The sequence below is a fragment of the Marmota monax genome, unplaced genomic scaffold, assembly GCF_021218885.2.
Source record: "Marmota monax isolate L192 unplaced genomic scaffold, Marmota_monax_Labrador192_F-V1.1 WCK01_AAM20220418_F8-fsc00122, whole genome shotgun sequence".
NCBI classification, from domain to species: domain Eukaryota; kingdom Metazoa; phylum Chordata; class Mammalia; order Rodentia; family Sciuridae; genus Marmota; species Marmota monax.
Genome location: NW_026695223.1, coordinates 6,336,123 through 6,350,237, shown reverse-complemented (window position 1 = coordinate 6,350,237; position 14,115 = coordinate 6,336,123). Strand labels below are relative to the sequence as shown.

General features: G+C 44.5%; 2 long non-coding RNA genes across 2 annotated transcripts; both read right to left on the bottom strand.

Annotated features, from left to right (window-relative positions):
* Nucleotides 1–1,353: 1,353 nt before the first annotated feature.
* On the bottom strand, nt 1,354–6,085 carry LOC124086139 (uncharacterized). Its single transcript, XR_006849716.2, has 2 exons — nt 4,702–6,085; nt 1,354–1,781 (listed from the first exon to the last, which is right to left on the bottom strand). It is a non-coding gene; the product is annotated as an uncharacterized LOC124086139 (long non-coding RNA).
* Nucleotides 6,086–6,354: 269 nt separating this feature from the next.
* Nucleotides 6,355–9,758, bottom strand: LOC131423806 (uncharacterized). The gene is made up of 3 exons (XR_009225865.1): nt 9,647–9,758; nt 6,613–9,510; nt 6,355–6,487 (listed from the first exon to the last, which is right to left on the bottom strand). It is a non-coding gene; the product is annotated as an uncharacterized LOC131423806 (long non-coding RNA).
* Nucleotides 9,759–14,115: the final 4,357 nt, after the last annotated feature.

Here is a 14,115-nt window from a genome sequence, read left to right as displayed (position 1 = left end):
TCTGGGAAGCTTGAAACTGAGATTGTCATCCGGTGGGAAAGACGGAATCAGCAACAGCCAATGGGGAAAGGTGACAGCTCTGCAGTCTCCATGGTGTGTGTATATGTTTATTTTCAACTAAACATTCAGTTCTGTGGGCAGTGACTTAGAGGATATTCTGCTGAGGCCAGAGCTGATGCAGTTCTACTGAGAGAGCAGGGACCCTCCTGCTGCAGGAGGGGCGTGGAAGGGAAGATTGCATCCACTGATCACAGTGCCAGTGTGTCCCCTTGTTCCACTGAAACTGGCCTTTTGCTTTCTGCACATTTTGATAAAACTAAGAGGAACTGTGGGTCCTGACTCAGGGCCTGTCACCTGCAGGACTGGCAGAGTGCCATCTGCAGGACTGCTTAGAGCTCAGGGGGCCACAGCCTGGGCAGTCTAGCAGAGGATCCTAGGATACCGTGTTCCCTTGACTGCTTGGTGGCCTCATGAAGATGAGGCCACTCCTACCTTCTGCAGTGTTGTGTGCAGAGAGAGGTGGCTGAGGGGTGACTGCTGGAAGATATGGCACAGAGATCTGGGAGGGTCTGCCACACACTAGGGCAACATCTTTGGTTTGACCAGATGTCATTAGCCCTCAGGGATTTCTCCTTTGTTCTTGCCATCAGCTTATTTTCAGTCCCATTGATGCCTGCACTTATAGTCGCAGACAACTATTACAGTCTCAATATCCCTTTCTGCCCTAGTCTCATTGCCTTGTGTCTTGTGGTCCGGGTCATCCCAGGAGGTGTGGAGACCCTGATGGAGGGAATCTGACTCTGGAGACAGTGCCAAGGAGGGTCCCTACACTGTTGATATGATGTAAAGGCTCACATCGGTCCCTGTTGAGCCCAGGTGAGGGTTTTAGATGACCCAGCACCACAAGGAGGGAAAGGGTCACAGAATAGAGCAGCCTGGTGCCCCAGGTCAGGGGACTGGAGGGAGGGAGAATGTCTTTAGTTTGTGTGTTGGGGAACTAAGACTTGACTCTCAGTGGAGTCAGCTGGCTATGTCACTGTCCCTGCCCTCTACCCTCTACTACATTTAATTTATAGTCACAGCCCCCACCTGTGTGTTCTCTTCTGTGGACTGTGGCCCTATAGATTCCTATGTCTTTTGCCCTCCATCTTTCCTCCCAAATCTCAGGTTTTCTCCTTCATGGACCTTCTTGTACAGGCTATTTCATCTACATTGAAAACCTATCCCCCACAACACACACACACACCAGGTCCTTACTTTGTTTCTTACATAAAAATATACCTTTCAATAGATTTATTCTTAATTGGGAAAAACAAAATTTAAATTGTATTAAAGTAAGGAAACATTTTGAGGCATTTACTTGAGAAAGGATTTTATTTGAGACCCAAAGAAAACTATCATTTCAGTTGCATTTAATCAAATATTTGTACATAAACGTGCACAATAAGAGATAAACACACAAGCTGCAGAACAGGAGAGCCCAGGAGGACAACAAAAAATGAAGAAGAATCAGTGTAAAATCATATGCTCCTCGGAGGGTCAGAAAGGGGCTGTGGCAATGACCTGTGATGACTGTCGAGGTTTCTACTGCACAGCTGGATGCAGGAGGGCAGCGCTGGGACTTCCTCTTGCGGGCCAGGATGCAGAGGGTAATGATGGAGCAGCGGAGTGTGTGGAAGATATATAGAATTTGTACACATAGACAAGTCTGTCTCCAAGTTCTGCTTCTGAAAACTCATGAGGCATTGGGGGAAATGGCTTATGGTCCCTGAGCTTCTCACCTATAAGAAGGAAATAAGAATATTTATTTGCATGATTGTTGTAAAACATTAAAAACATTTTGTGTTTACAGAGAATCTAGCACACCTTAAGGGCTCGCTCTCCTAATGAACACCTGGACTGGACAAGTTACAGAAGGTGCTAGTGGAGAGGAGGAAAGTTTTGGTGCACACAGGCGAGCTTGGCTTCTTCAGGTTGGGTGTGTGCTGAGCTCAGCAGGACACCAAAATGCCTTTGACCCAGTTGAAGGAGCAAAACCTTGAAGAAGAAAGGCCTGAGTAGAAGGCCCTGCATTGCCTGCCAGCGCCAAGCCTAGGACTCTGCACAGAACATCTGTGATTCTGGGGGCTGTGCAAGATGCAGGAACAGAGGGATGCCTGGCTGCCTTTCCCAGCTCCACGGTGCTCTCGCTCCGCTCACTGCTGAGCTGAAAATCTGACAGGGGCATTTCCTTTTGCTTTCTGCACATTTTGATAAAACTAAGAGGAACTGTGGGTCCTGACTCAGGGCCTGTTGGAACCAGGACACACTGAGGTGCCCAGGTATAGGAAAACATCTGTGTTATTTGCTATTGTCTTGTATTGATCAAATGTTTTGGAATTTGGTTGAATCCAGCCTCTACGTGGAAGAAAGCTGACAGAGAAAGAGCAGAATGAGAGAGTCTGGGGTGCCTTCCTAGGGGAAAGTGGAGGATTCAGGCACAGTATCTCCAGGAAAAAAGTCTGGGGCTCATGATGCAGCTTCAGGAAGAATCATTGTGCCTTTGGGCTCAGGCTTGGTACCCCTGGCTGAGAGCTGAAGTGTCTCCCACCCCTGTCTCACTGCTCCTTATTGGAGAGCTGTCCAGTGATGCCACGGTGCTGCTGTGAACCTCCTGAAGGCTTCCTGCAGTCCTGGAACCCATGATATCCATCTTTGTCTCTCCCTCCTCCTCCCCTACTGCTTGCAGGGTCCTTGCTGGGCATCTGCCCAGGAGCCGAGGACTGGCAGCCTATGATTAAACTCTCCTGTTCTAGCTCTGCCTGGGCCTCCTCACATTGTCTCTATGATGCAGGATTCAAACCAAGGTTTCCTTTCCCAGGCAGTATTCCCAGCTCCTCTCCTGAATTGCCAGTGATGCAGAGTTGCCAAAATTTATTCCATCTGATCCAAAGGGAGCCTAAGTTTTCTAAATTACTAGTAGTAAGGGTTCCCCTAAAACAATTTTGCAACTTGAACAGCTACAATATAGAACCAGGTAGTTTGGAGTTTACCACCCTAAAGATCATCCTATGCATTGCATGGTACAGAGTTTATGTTTTTCCTTCCATATCCATCCTATGTTCAAAGGCTGACCCTGATGGACTATAGTAACTAAGTCCCTTTTCTTCTCCTTCCTAAGTGAATTTGGCTTAGGGAAGACAATGTCAAGAGTGTGGGGAGAGGGAGGGCAACCAACCTTCCTGGTTTGCAAGATCTATTCTCCTGGCACCTCTCTTGCTAGAATGCATTCCCCAGTACCTGCTTTTCTCTTCTAAATGGCACAGCGCCTTGTAGAAAGCTTTCTGTTGAAGCCACATCATATGAACTACCCAGGGCTTCAAAGCTTCTGATCTTTATTTGAGGCCAATGTGAATAAAAGTCACCCATTAATCGTAGGCCCAGGTGCTGCTTCTTTACTTGTCAGTTTTCCTTAGCTTTCGGAGCTTTGCAAATAATCCATTCATTCTCCCTCCTCAGTCTTCCCAATACCCTAACTAAAAGATAAACAAGGGGAAATGAACCTTGAGAATATGTGTTGCCCTAAACAGTGCACAGATTTCTAACATGCTGCAATTATCCTTGCTAAAAGAGCCAGGAGAAACTGAGAAAGAGGCAATGTGAAAATAAACAGTGTGGCTTAGGGACATAGCAATCAAAGGAGATCCAGATCACCTGCTTTGCCTGAGGGGAGGCTGCAGCAGCGAATATTCACATCTGTACAGGTGGACACCATGTTGCTCCATCTGGATGCACACTGTAGCAACACCCTCCCACCCCCAGGAGCTGTGCCTCTCCCTGGGCCCCAAGGAAGAGAAGGAACAGTGACCAATGGAAAGAAGATGCTAATAATGTCAATAGCAGGATAACAAACTGAGGGAAGACAGAGGGACGCTCACCTTGTGATTTTGGAGGTGGAACCTTTTCAGCAGATGACAAAGGACAAGCCACAAGGTTGCTACAGTGGAGCAGTTGAACAAGTACCAGAAAAGGGCAACTCACGACATGGGGAGGGCAGAAATGTCTTAGGATGCAAAGTCACGGGGCATAAAAGAAAAAGATCTAAAGCAGACTTCACAAAAATTTTTAAAAATCCAGTTCATTTAAAGACACTATTAAGAAAAAAAGAAAGGGCACTTGTCACTTTGTGACAAGACAGGCTCAGTAATGTACCATCAAAAGACTCCACTACAGACTCACTAGAACGGAAGGATTGAAAAGACTGAGAATGAACTGTGGTGAGGGTGGGCACCGGGAAGCTCGCATCCCTTAGCATAATGTATCAGAAGCTACTCCAGAGAAGAGTTAGATTGTTTCCCCAAAATGTTAAACAGGCACCTACAGCATAAGTCAGCAATCCCACTCCTATGCCTATACCTAAGGGAAGTTAATTCACATTCACAAAGAATTGCTACAAGAATATTCCATGCAGCTTTATTTACTAGAGTTGAAGACTGGTGTCAGCGAAATTGCTCTAAAAGAAAATAGAGAATCCTGGTCCATTACAGAAGGCAACACCCTTCAGCAGTAAGAAAAAGTGAACACAGCTGCATGAATGCATTTCAAAAAATATCAATTTTCAAGGAATATTAATTAATAAAAGGTGGCACATAAGTCTACTTCTATGATATTCAGGAATAAACAAAACTTATCAATGATGATAGAAATCAGAAATGTGGTTACCTCTTGAACAGAAATAAGTTGGAAAGGAGCACGAGGAAGCTTTCTTGGGTGATGGAAAATTCATCAAGCAGTCCACATATTGGTTTGAGCATTTTATTCCTGATTATACCTTAATAAAAATTACATCAAAGAAAATAAATTAAATGCTAAATAGTGGGAGATGTGTATAGATGTATGCTCCTATTTTATTCTGTCCAATTTAAAACTTATCTTACAAAATAACCAAAGATGTAAACACACATATTGCACAAAATATTATGAGAAGTGTTCAGTGGCTGAAATATAAAGCATCCAAATTCAGCATCAAAATAAGGCCAGTTAACAAGTTTGGAAAAAAAATCTGAGGATGATTCCAGAATAAAAACTGTAGACAACACAAACTTAAAAAAAAAAAATACCCAAAGGCTGCTGAACTCATTTATGAACTCCTATAAATGTCTTAATTTGGAGAATTGATCACTCATCAGTCTTAACCATTCAGCCTTTCATTTGGGCTTTTACCAGGTGGGTCAATTGGTGAATTGACGTTTTACCAATAGCCATTTGCTTCCCTCTTCACGCGTAGGGCCCCTGGGAGCCAGTGCTATGGCAGCCTCACAGAGAAGCAAAGGGCACAGTGTAGCCACCTGTGGTTTGCATGTCCTGTGAAGCCAAGCTGTGGGCCTCATGGTCTTGCAGATAACAGATCTCAATTAAGAAACCTTCTTCCTGAGTGTGGGCTTCTCCCTGTAGGTGCTAAGGAGAGAGAAGGGCTGGAGGAAAAGAGAACAGCTGCCAATATTACTATGTATCAATCATTTCACAAGAAATGCATGGAGGTGCTCAGGATTTAACTCACGCCAAAGTAATTAAAGAATTAAGTCACTATCTTCATCTACCCTCAGAAGAGGACAAGCACTACTCAGTCTCCAGAGGTCTTTGGGAAAGACTGAGGTAGGTATCTCTTTTTGATAACCCTGTTGGGACATCTGCTAAAATTTCCTATAAGTGGTTTAATCCTATATGCATTTTTAAATGTGTTATTGAGATTTTTAAAATTATTTTCAGATAACACTTGCATGGAATCCAATGGAATTAAAGAAAAAGTGACATTTTATAATATATTTAAACTTGTGGAATCACAGATCATCCCAGAAGTTAAATCTGCTTAGGTTTTTTTTTTTTTTCATTGTTCTTCTCCCTAGAAAAGAAAATGGAATAGAAATTGTATGTTGGAAGCTCAGGTCTCTCTCCTTAACTCAATTGCTAGTACATTTCTAATTGAGCAAAATGACATAAAATGGTATGCGTATTCACCTCCCCTCCCCACACTAGTGAACCTAGGTCTCATATCCATGCTGCATGAGGTCCATGGGGTGGAGGCTGGCAGTCTTGGAGGGGCTTCAGGACAATGTTCTCTGCTGGCTGAGGCAGGGGCTCTGGAAGGAGAGTCCACCTGAACCCTGTGGCTGCGCTTCTTGTGCAGAGAGCAGCTGGCTGTGCCCTGCTGTGGCTTCGCTGCTGGCACAGAGGTACAGGGAGGACTGGCTGGTGCTGGGGGACTCCAGGGTCAGGGGGAAATGCTCCTTCTGATCCCTGGAGACACTGGACCCTTGGGGGGCTTCTCCTTCAGCTGTGCTGCCAACACTGCCTGAGTAGTGCAGCAGCTTCAGCCCCTGTCCTGGGTCTTGTCGGTACCAGAACATTGCATAATGGTTCAGGTTCTGAGAACACTCCAGGGTTGTCTTTTTTCCTGTGTGTAGGATAAGGTGTCGGGGCCTCTGGGTGATCACAGCGTCCACAAGGCCTGTGGAGAGGGAGCATAGGCAAAGTCAAGACTGAAAAAGTGTCTGTATCTGCAGAGGAAAGGGAATTTGGGAGCCTGGACTTGGCAAAGCCATGACAGGGTTTTCCAGCAGCTGCAGAACTCACCTGTTCCCAGGAGACAAAGCATCACACAGAAGAGTCTGGGGTTCATGCAGGTCCCCATGGAAAGGAGCTCTCCCAGCTAATGCTGTGACCACAGGATGACAGCTGGGGCTCTGAGGCTCCTCTCCAGGCACCTGAGAGGTGGGGCCCTCATGCCACTCCTCCACACCCTGTGGGTTCTCCCTGGCCCAGGGGCCTCCCCACTGGCTCAGGCAAATCAACCACTCCACTCCTGGATGCTGCTGCTTAGCAAGAACTGGGGGACGGTGGGTGTGGCAGCAGTGCACTGAGTTGGGGCACCCCACCTGTGGTTTCCCTCCTCCCTCTGGGGCAGTTTATGCTCCATCTTTAGCTGCCCTGACACCTGCAGCTGTCCTGCCCACATTCTTCAACTGTGCATCTCAGCTTAGAGGGACCTCCTACCCCTCCCAGCGATTAGGTAGCCAAATAACTGAAAACTTCTCACACCAGCCTGATGTGGGATCCAAGTCCAGGCTGTTCTTAACCACTTCCCTCCTGTGTGCTCTTCCAGACTCTCCCTAGACACCACAGGAGCCCAGTGGCCTCACAGTGCCATCTTGTGGCTATTTCCTGAGACTGTATTCTCTGCATAATTAGCAGGGAAAGATTTTCAGAAGTCGTAATAGATTAGTTTTAGGATCAGTTTCCTTGAACCCTGATCCCAACACTGATTCTAGTCCTGAATATGTCTTTCATTTGCCACATTTCAGAAAACACCCTCATCTTCTCTCACAGACGTGGCAGTTTTTGTCTTAGATTTTCTTCCTTCAAACTATCATTTAAAGACAGAGAGAATGAGAGGAATGGCGGGAAATAATATTTATTGTAAACTATTAGTAAGGAAAACACAGGAATTAAAGTATAATATTACTCATGATAACAAAAATGCTAAGAAATCCAAACCACCATAACCAAATCATTACTTCAAAAATATAAATGAGCAAAGAACTGGGCTAATAATGAGATCATTTTTTAAGACAGAGTCAAATACGTGGATAAAAAGTTAATTATAATGTAAGAAAATGTGGGCTAACCTTAAGGCAACAATCATGCACAGAGCAGTATCTCATGGGGAAGGCAGCGGTGGGCAGAGGGAAGGGGGACCAAGGGCATCCTACACCAAGAAGGACTTGGACAATGCACACCTGTTGATGTGAGCAGCTGGGAGGGAGAGATGGTTCTGGAAGAAGCAGAGGAGCAGAGAGGGCTAAAGGCAGGCTGGTGCAGAGACAAGCTCAGTGTACCAGGAGACTCTGTGCTGGATTACAGAGCTGTGTCGGCCCAAAGGACCATCTCCATTTCCAAGCATCTGCTCCTGCATCCCTGGCTCCACCCTAGGTTAGACCAAGTCTTCCTTGGATTCCCAAAACCAAATCATGGCTCCATCATGTTGGCTACCATCTTCAGGAGAAGAAATGTCTCCTTCTTTTGATAGCCCCTAATAATGATGTAGACTTCTCTCATGGGCTGATCACAGGCTGTTTAATCTTAGAGCTTTTCATTTCAACTAGACTGAAAGAGTTGCATGTGGACAATTAGCCTTCAATGACACCTTCTTCCTAGTGATACCGCCAGCGTTCAGTGATGAGTTCTGCTTCCTCACATGTTGAAGTTTGAACATTAGAGAAGCACCCCAAGGCAAGCATATAAAGCAGGGTTTATTTAAAAAGGGGTAACATAGACTTCTCCTGGGAGGGAGAAGGGGGCCATAGCTGGTATCCTAAGAAGCGAGGTGCTCTGCCCTTTTTATAGGTGGTAGGCTTCCTTTGTTCTCCTGCCCTCTTCCCTTCATCTTTCTCCTTCCTGAGTATGTGACTAGACCCAGGAGTGCTCACTAGATGGGACAGTCAAAAGGTGGGAAACAGGTGGGCTGAAGGGGGAAGGGCAGGATGGAGGAGCCCAGGACACATTAATTAACACCTTTATAGCTCTCTGTAGGGAGGGGCAATTCCTGGGACAGGTTATCTTAGCAACAGGTTGGAGCAGAGGGTTCTTGGTAAGGGTGGAGGAAGGGCTCTGAAGGAATTAACATTTCAATCCCTCAGGGGACAGTCTCCAACTTCCCAGACTCAGTCAAACTTGGCCTCCTTGATCCGACCTGACTCGATTCACCTATGTATGCTGACTGCCTGTCTAATTCTGGCTTCACTAGGACTCATAAAGTGATGCCCTGAAAGCTGGGCGAGCCCTGCTGTTGGTCTCACTGTCGTGGGCTGCCAGTGAGCAGAAGAGCTGAGCCATTAAATGATTTCTGGATGCCAGTGACTCACAGAAACCTCCCCAAGAGCCATAAACAACACAAAGCCAAAGGAATCACCCTCCTAATGGATGTGACCAAGGATGAAACAGAGGCAAAGAAAATGCTATAAAATATTTGAAAGGAATCTCAGAATCCCACATCCTGCCCAGTGCCTGGGAGTGCTTCTGTGGTCTCTTTCCATTCAAAAGACAGCTGATGTCCAAGTCCTCCTGTTTCCCTTGTAGGAAAAACAGCAAAGAAAGAACACTAGGTGTCTCAGAGCTTCAAGGAGAGAGAAGGATGAGGTTTGTGAGCAGGACAGAGGAGTCTGTGCCACACTGTGGCTGAGCTGCTGGCACAGAGGTACACAGCCGAGTCCCCGGGCTCTGTGAGCTTAATCTCCAGAGTGGAGAAGGATCCCTGTGGCCTCTCAGCAGAGAACCGCTCACTAGGCATCCCTGACTCATCTGCTGCACGTTCATACTGGAAAGACATCAAGAACTCCAGGCCTTGCCCCAGGGTCTGTCGGTACCAGTAAAGGCTAACGTGTCCAGGAACTGGATCACACCTGAGAGCTATGTTCTCTCCTGTCTTTGTGACCCTGTGCCTGGGGGACTGGGAGACTCCAGCATGGGTGTGGTCTGTGGAGAAAGAAGATGGGAAAAGAATGAGAAAAATCTTATAGTCAACATGCACGCTCGCACACACATAATACATGTGAATACACACATATACACCCACACACATACAATGAACCTGCTTGTTCTGAGTAATTACCTGCTCCCAGGAGACAGAAGCCCACCCAGAAAAGGACCTTGGTGCCCATACAGGTCAGGAGTGACTGAGGCTCACCAGAGCAGGGTCATTGCTAGCAGCATCAGAGGAAGAGGGCTGTCCCTTGTCACCACAGTGACATCATTTCCTCTATCTATCCCCTCAACTTCAGAACACATGATTTACTTTAGAAAATACATAGATGACATGTTTAAATATTTATAAGCCTGTAGTGAACAAAAACAATGCATGGGTCATAAATTTCTGCCTTAGTGCTACAGGATACTGAGGTCTCACATTCCGTGTCCTTTCCAAAAATAAAGAACAAGGGGTTTCTATTGACTTAATATATAAAATATATAATATGTAAAATACATGTGATGTATAAAATATATAACAACGGATATTCCACAGAGACAGAATTATATATGCAGACTGTACACTTATTCAGTAACGTATTTTAGATACAAAACTCCTCTGACAAATTATCTGCAGAAATGAGAGCTCATAGGCTTGTGCCTGTTCAACAAGTGGCTCTTTGTTCCAAACCCACAGCAGACCACCTCACACCCCCAGACTCACTCTCACATATTCTGAACCCTGGACTGGGTAACTGGGAACTGAAATGTGAAAACAATTAGTGAGACAGGGGCAAGTGAGATGGGGGCAAAGGACAGGTAGTGATCATCAAAGAAAAAGTAACAGGTAGATGGCACACGCCCATTGACTGGTTGCTAACCTCCAGAGGAGGGGAAGGATGGCACATTCCAACACAAGCAATCTCCCCCTGGATGGCTCTTTTCCTTGCCCTAGGCAAGATAAGAGGAGGAGGGGAGTGAGAAGAAAGGAAATGTAAAATCTCTAAAGGGGCAAGATATACCCACTCTCACTGGCCCCAGCTCAGGGTACAATCCTCTCTGCAGGAGTCTCTCTCTCTCTCTCTCTCTCTCTCTCTCTCTCTCTCTCTCTCTGTGTGTGTGTGTGTGTGTAAGGCTTGCATCTGAAATGTAAGCTACAGAGGTCATTATACCAAACCAGTTTGAGAACACAGTGCAAAAAAAAAGTGTCACATTTAAATTCAAGCCACTGTAGCACATAAATGGCTAGCTATCTTATCTGCTCTCCCACTCTACCACCCCGCTTTCTTAACAAGTTCCAAACTAAACATGATACAGAGAGGAAAACTAAAATGATCTCATGTATACAAGTCTTCTTTTCCTTGAAAATCTTTACCTGAGGAATTTAGGACTCTCACACACTTTAAATACCTGGACTGACTCTAATCTGACCCAAAGTGCACTATGACATGATAAAGATGTTCTGCGTGCTCTTTACTAGAGTAAATATTGCCATTTCATTGTTTTAGAATGCTTGGATTTTTAAAAATTTCTATATTTTGGAGCTCATGGTTTTATGTTGAGTTCACATTTGATCCTGTGTACCTAGATTAATATATTTTCTGATCAGTCTTATTTTATTTAACTATAGAGATTTTCACACTATTTCTTTTTTTCAGAGGCCAATTTTCAAGGGTTAACTCTCAATACAATGAAAAATCTCCTTTCACAAAATCCTAGAAGGACAAAGACATGGTGATGTTGGGAATAAATCTGATATCTATCAAGGACAAGTGGCCACCTGAACCTTTGATTTCAGTGTCCACCATGGCTGTTTAACATTTACAACTGCACATTCCTGTCCTATATTTAAGTCATAATATAAAAGTCTGACAGGCTGTATTTTAATTTCTAATAGGTTAAATCTAATCTGCCACCATGTTGCCAGAACATTCCAGGCATGATAGGGAGGCTAGAGATCTGATTTCTCACAAAAGTGAGTGATATAATGAGGCCCAAACAGAGAGGAAATGAATTAAGATTTCCTTCTATAAGGATTCTAGGCTTCAGTTTTTAACACTTAGGAGTGAAGCATTTTAAAAATGGCTATAAGCTCTTACATGTCTCCCATGAAGGTGTGAGGTTTGTGTCTCCTGTCTAGAAATCTGGATAGACTTGTAACTACTTCAAACAATAAAACTTGATGGAGGTGATACTATGTGACCACCAAGGCTGGGTCATAACAGGCAGTGAGGTTTCTTCCTTGCCCACTGGAACACTTGCATTGGAGTCACAAGCTGTTGGTTATATGTTTAACTACCCTGAGCCTGCCATGATTTGGGGGAGCACAGCTGCATGGAGAGGACTCATCTCCGCACTCTGATTGACAGTCCTGCTTAGCTCAGTGTGCGAGACATCTCAGCCCAGGTGTGAATGAGACTCCCAATGATTCTAGTACCCAGCCATCAAGTTCCCCTCATGTCTTTGAGTCTTCCTAGATGAGATACCAGAGAACATGAAGTAGAGGCAAGCCATCCCCTCTGTACTCTGTCCTCATTTCTGACCCAACAGGACCTATAACCATAATTCAATTGATATTTTCTACTACTAAGTTTTTTTTTCCATTTTCTTTATTCACACTTTTTTATTAGTTGTTCAAAACATTACAATGCTCTTGACATATTTCATATGTTTGATTCAAGTGGGTTATGAACTCCCATTTTTACCCCGTATACAGATTGCAGAATCACATCAGTTACACATCCACTTTTTACATACTGCCATACTAGTGTCTGTTGTATTCTGCTGCCCTTCCTATCCTCTACTATCCCCCCTCCTCTACTACTAAGTTTTGAAGCACTTTGTTAGTGAGCAATATTATTCAGATTTTGATGATAGTGGAAGCCCCTCCCACTCTGATAGTGGAAAAGATAATATCCTTGCGAAAAAGAGCAGATCCGTTATTCCAGTTTGTGCCAAACAATTGTTTTTTTTTTTTTAAAAGGATTAACGCATAGCAGTGTAACATAAGTTGACAAGTTTTATGCAGAATTCATTTATACTTTGGTTCTCTGCACAAACCAAATGCATGTGAAACACTGTGAATAATTTTTCTATCATGAGTACAACAGTATTCCATGTTCAGTAATAAAATAGGATAAATTTTTAGATATGAATGCTTTAGTTTACAACAATAAGGCATTTATATGCTATAAGACAACAGAAATATACAGTTACAATTTATTATATATATCAGGTAATGCTCTAGACATATTATATCCTCCCAACCAAAAGACAGGCGATTACCAAAGGGGGCAAAAAAATAACTAGATAGCACTTCCCCATCAACCAGTTGCTAATACCTCTGGGCAGAGCATGGTTTGCACTTTTCAACACAAACAATCACTCCAAGAAGGCTCTTTTCCTGCCTTTTGGTCACATAGCCATGAGAAGAAAGGAAATGTAAAATCTATAAAGGGGCAAGACACAATCACTCCCATGGGCACTAGCTCTGGGTCCCCTACCTCTCTCTCTCTCTCTCTCTCTCTCTCTCTCTCTCTCTCTCTCTCCCCCTCTCTCTCCCTCTCTCTCTCTCTCCCTCCCTCTCTCTCTCTCTCTCTCTCTCTCTCTCTCTCTCTCTCTTCTGTCTCTTAAATAAAATTTACATTTTACTCTTGCCTCACATTTCTGAGGTGTTTAACCTTCAACACCTGAGAACAAGTACCCAATCCTGATTTTCAAGACAGACATCAGCTGGGGGCTTGGCTGGGATAGTCACAGAGGTAAGTTCCTCCACATATTTTTCTGAGGTGCACTTACTTGTCTCTTTCTTTCAGAAGGATAATAATGGGCACCTGTCACCTAATTAAATGCAGTCAGTGCCAGCTGCCATTCTACAAGCCTGGGGTGAGAGGATCCATGGCCTAGGTGGCTGCTAGGTTGCTGTGGCAGCAATGTGCTGAGCTGGGGCCAAACCTGGCCCATGGTTTCCCACATTCCTCTGGGGCAGTGTGTGCTCATCTACAGCTGCCCTGACACCTGTAGCTATCCTGCCAACATTGTTTAACTATGGATCTGTTTAGAGGCACCTCCTATCCCTCCCATAGCTCTAATAAAAGCTTCTCAACACCAGCCTGATATGGGATCCAAAGCCCAAGGTGTTCTTAACCCTTTCCATTCTAGGCTGTTCTTCCAGACTCTCCCTAGAGATCAGTGGTGTCTAGTGGACTCACAGTGCCATCTTGTGGCCAATCAGTGAGACTGTATCCTTATTTCCTCTTCTGAGGCCTTAGGAATGCCTGGACATGTCAGCATAATTAGCAGGGAAATAATTCCAGAAATAGTAATGGAAAAGTTTTAGGATCGATTTCTTTAAACACTCATCACAACGCTGATTCTAGCCCTGATTATTCCCTTCAGTGGCCATGCTTTATAAACCACTCTCATTCTGCTATCACAGAGGTGGCAATTATGGTCCCCTTCAAACTGTCTTCTAAAGGCAGAGGGATACAATGGGAGGAATGTCAGAAAATAATATTTAGTGTAAAACTATTAGTAAAAAAACCACAGGAATTGAAAAGTAAGTTTCTTTATTCTGTTACTCAAGATAAACAAAAATGCCAAGAAATCCAAACC